We start from the raw sequence: 5,000 nt of genomic DNA on the forward strand, positions 1-5,000 counted from the left end.
AAAGCGTCCCTTCCATCTCTGGTCGGGACTCTGTTTGCATGTATTAGCTCTAGAATTACCACAGTTATCCAAGTAACGTGGGTACGATCTAAGGAACCATAACTGATTTAATGAGCCATTCGCGGTTTCACCTTAATGCGGCTTGTACTGAGACATGCATGGCTTAATCTTTGAGACAAGCATATGACTACTGGCAGGATCAACCAGGGAGCTGCGTCAACTAGAGCTGAGCAGCCGGCCGCCCGGGAGTGTGTCCCGGGGGCCCGCGCGAACACGCAAGCGTCCGCTCAATTATTCTGCAAACAGGAGGAGGCTGAGCTCCCCTGCACAACACACCTCGAAACCCTCTCAGGTCCCGGCGGCGCGCAGCGCCGTCCTAAGTACTTGGTCGGGTTCGAGAGAGGCGCAATCGCCCGGAGTTAGGCGAGTAGACGCTTTAGGTGCGACCACCCGTGCTCCCAACTGAGCTTGCCGCTGCCGACAGAGGCCCGGGAGCGTGCTGTCGTGGCATTGCCGGCGGGAGACAACACGCGCCACCTACGGTGACCGGCAGCTCCAACGCCAGCGCCACAGAAGGACAAAAGCCCCACTTGGGTGCCGAAGCGAACTCTCCCAGCACAGCGCACGCGCCAACACGTCCGCACAGCTGCGATACAAACCACCTGCGAGAACCGCTGGGGCGACCGAGCAGCAGACGGCGTCGCGGCGCCGAGCGCCGGGCGGCGGCGCATCCTCAGCGCACACAGTCCTCAATCGGACCAGCACACTGCAGATGGCCACCGCGCTTCGCACCGGGCCCGCGAGGACCTACTTTGGCCGCAAGGCGCCGCGAGCAGGGGGCGCCGGCGCGCAGCTGCGCCGCCTGCCGCGTCCGTCGGCCGGCGCGCCTGCCACTGGCCGCCCCCACCAGCCGGCTGTAGCGCGTGCGCCCACGCACCGCGCTGCCAGCACGCCGGGCGGCCCCCCCTCACCGGCCGGGGACGGTCCCACCCAGCCACCGCCGCGTATCGCCTCACACCCAGATCCCCTTTCGCGTTCGTGGGCATGGTGGGTCCCCTTTCACGTTCGTGGGCATGGTGGGTATCCCTGAAACAACCGGTTAATAGCTCGACCGATCGTCGCCAACACTGATTCACCTCTAGCGAGAACAACCGCACCACAACGGGTTACCTGTTGTTCATTTGCGTAACGTCACCAGCAAACGTAGACGTCCATCGCCATTTGCAACGAGTATTGCATGCCTGTGTCAGGTGTCACAACACACTACGTCTGCCCACATAGACGCAACAACATGTGCACGCCTCGAGAACACGTGGAAGGTAGCCCCCGTACGTATGCGGTGTCCATTGCGCGAACGACTGTCAGCCGGCCTCTGCAGGATGTCGCAGATGTGGAACGCGGTGCAACATGCTATCACGGTGTGTGAGAAGAGACGACTACGTCCGAATACACGCTCCACTACATCAACAGACTGCTCATGCTGATCGCCATCCAGGGCGTCCGTTCCTCCCACACGTCTGAATGGCGTACCACACTGCAATCCAGCTCTTATAGGGAGACGACACGTAGCTGCGTGCACAATATTTGGACTGTATGGTCTGCCGTTGCTAGGCGCAGTCGTCGTACGGTCACACATGTGCCACGATGTATCATTCAGTACATACGGACCAATGTGCAGTACAGTTTGTGGGTTTTGCGTACATCGGCGGACAGGTGACAGGCCGTACCACAACGTAGGCTGAGTACGTCGGCATGCGAAGGGCATTGAACATGCAAACTTCTCAACGACCAGCTTGCGAAGGCAGGGGGGAAGGGGGGGGGGCATGTACGTCCTGCTGCTATCCACATTACAGTGTATAGCAGGAGCATGTGGAAAGTCAGCAACACCTGCAAGGTGTTTAACATGACGCGATACACAGGGGACCGGGCAGTGCGAATAGCGAACTATATTGCGAGGGTTGCGGTTAGGCAACACTACACTAATTTAACGAGTTGCATAACAATTACAGAGCAGGTTCAGCGACAACGTGCGTCAGGTTAAGGCGCAATATAGGTTAGGTTGAGGCACAATATAGGTTAGGTTAAGGCACAACATGGGTTACGTTAAGGCACAAATTGGGTTACGTTAAGGCACAACATGGGTTACGTTAAGGCACAACATGGGTTACGTTAAGGCACAAATTAGGTTACGTTAAGGCACAAATTAGGTTACGTTAAGGCACAAATTAGGTTACGTTAAGGCACAAATTAGGTTACGTTAAGGCACAAATTAGGTTACGTTAAGGCACAAATTAGGTTACGTTAAGGCACAAATTAGGTTACGTTAAGGCACAAATTAGGTTACGTTAAGGCACAAATTAGGTTACGTTAAGGCACAAATTAGGTTACGTTAAGGCACAAATTAGGTTACGTTAAGGCACAAATTAGGTTACGTTAAGGCACAAATTAGGTTACGTTAAGGCACAAATTAGGTTACGTTAAGGCACAAATTAGGTTACGTTAAGGCACAAATTAGGTTACGTTAAGGCACAAATTAGGTTACGTTAAGGTACAATATGGGTTAGGTTAAGGTACAATATGGGTTAGGTTAAGGTACAATATGGGTTAGGTTAAGGTACAATATGGGTTAGGTTAAGGTACAATATGGGTTAGGTTAAGGCACAACGTAGGTTAGGTTAAGGCACAACGTAGGTTAGGTTAAGGCACAACATAGGTTAGGTTAAGGCACAACATAGGTTAGGTTAAGGCACAACATAGGTTAGGTTAAGGCACAACATAGGTTAGGTTAAGGCACAACATAGGTTAGGTTAAGGCACAACATAGGTTAGGTTAAGGCACAACATAGGTTAGGTTAAGGCACAACATAGGTTAGGTTAAGGCACAACATAGGTTAGGTTAAGGCACAACATAGGTTAGGTTAAGGCACAACATAGGTTAGGTTAAGGCACAACATAGGTTAGGTTAAGGCACAACGTAGGTTAGGTTAAGGCACAACGTAGGTTAGGTTAAGGCACAACGTAGGTTAGGTTAAGGCACAACGTAGGTTAGGTTAAGGCACAACGTAGGTTAGGTTAAGGCACAACGTAGGTTAGGTTAAGGCACAACGTAGGTTAGGTTAAGGCACAACGTAGGTTAGGTTAAGGCACAACGTAGGTTAGGTTAAGGCACAACGTAGGTTAGGTTAAGGCACAACGTAGGTTAGGTTAAGGCACAACGTAGGTTAGGTTAAGGCACAACATAGGTTAGGTTAAGGCACAACATAGGTTAGGTTAAGGCACAACATAGGTTAGGTTAAGGCACAACATAGGTTAGGTTAAGGCACAACATAGGTTAGGTTAAGGCACAACATAGGTTAGGTTAAGGCACAACATAGGTTAGGTTAAGGCACAACATAGGTTAGGTTAAGGCACAACATAGGTTAGGTTAAGGCACAACATAGGTTAGGTTAAGGCACAACATAGGTTAGGTTAAGGCACAACGTAGGTTAGGTTAAGGCACAACGTAGGTTAGGTTAAGGCACAACGTAGGTTAGGTTAAGGCACAACGTAGGTTAGGTTAAGGCACAACGTAGGTTAGGTTAAGGCACAACGTAGGTTAGGTTAAGGTACAACGTAGGTTAGGTTAAGGTACAACGTAGGTTAGGTTAAGGTACAACGTAGGTTAGGTTAAGGTACAACGTAGGTTAGGTTAAGGTACAACGTAGGTTAGGTTAAGGTACAACGTAGGTTAGGTTAAGGTACAACGTAGGTTAGGTTAAGGTACAACGTAGGTTAGGTTAAGGTACAACGTAGGTTAGGTGAAGGCGCAATGTAGGTTAGGTTAAGGTACGATATACCTTAGGTTAAGGTACAATATCGCTTAGGTTAAGGTACAATATAGCTTAGGTTAAGGTACACGTTGTAGGGAAAGGTGTATTTTGGGGGGGGAGGGGGCGGCAGGTTCGTTGATAGTGATTATCGTAAGTGCATGCCTGCGGGATCATCCGATTTGTCACGTCAGGATGCACTTGTGGCTCATGACAGGCGGCGCTCCGATTCCAAGGTTGTGGCAGATCTGTGTCTTTCATTCCTGCCATTGTTTGTGTACTGTGACAGGAGGCAGTATTGTGATGTTGGGTGCACCCCTGTGTAGGACATGTGTGGGTGTTCGTGGCTTAGCTGAGCAATGGCGGATGTCGGAAGGGTGGGATATTCTGTTTTCTGGGTGGACCTCCCGGTCTGGTTATGATAGTGTGGATTGTGTAATGTGGCGGAGAGGATGCACCGGATGTTCTTCCATGCTGGTGGTTAGATATTGTGTGTGTGCCTGTTAGAGGCAGAGAGTAGTGTGTGATAGTGTCTGGCTGACGTGTGGTTCTCATTGTGTGCAGAGTCTTTCAGCATGTATAGGGACGGTTGTATATATTATCTGTATTCTGATGGCTCTGCATCTATTACTAATCAGTGCCGTGTATACGGTTACTCTGGTTCCAGTCGAAACTGTTCTATCTCTGTACATTAGTGACACTGCGGCTCCACTATGTTGCCGCCCCTGTCGGCCGTTTCCCCCAGTGTGTGGCTAATGATTATCAGCAATCAGTCTATTAGTCAATACCGGTAGTGTGACGACGTGAAATGTCCGGGATGGGGGAAGCTACACGCTTCCCGTGGGTCAGGGCCTAGAAAGACTCTTCCCACGCAGGAGGCTCGGACTGTCATTACTCTTCCGAGAAATATATTTGCCCAGCGTTTTTTGCGACTGCGAGTGCGACGCGTACGAGTACCGACATGGATGGGGCGCTTCCTAGCTGATCGCTCAGCATCGGAGAAATATATTTGCCCAACGTTTTTTGCGACTGCGAGTGCAACGCCCAAGGGTACCGACGTGGATGGGGCGCTTCCTAGCTGATCGCTCGGCATGGGAATCCGTACAGTGAGCAATGCGATCGCGTCTGTAGCTTGTACGTGGTACAGCTCGCAGCTCATGTATAGGGACAGCGGGAATGTCGCATATTGGACATA

At 50.9% G+C, this 5,000-nt stretch overlaps 1 non-coding gene across 1 annotated transcript in view; it reads right to left on the reverse strand.

Moving 5' to 3' along the window:
* The window catches only part of LOC126435273 (small subunit ribosomal RNA), a 1,909-nt gene extending 1,699 nt beyond the window's left edge, over positions 1-210 (reverse strand). The window contains exon 1 of the ribosomal RNA XR_007579813.1: positions 1-210. This exon is cut by the window's left edge and continues 1,699 nt beyond it. This is a non-coding gene — a ribosomal RNA (small subunit ribosomal RNA).
* Positions 211-5,000: the final 4,790 nt, after the last annotated feature.

This window comes from Schistocerca serialis, unplaced genomic scaffold (assembly GCF_023864345.2).
Source record: "Schistocerca serialis cubense isolate TAMUIC-IGC-003099 unplaced genomic scaffold, iqSchSeri2.2 HiC_scaffold_1201, whole genome shotgun sequence".
Taxonomy (NCBI): Eukaryota; Metazoa; Arthropoda; class Insecta; order Orthoptera; family Acrididae; genus Schistocerca; species Schistocerca serialis.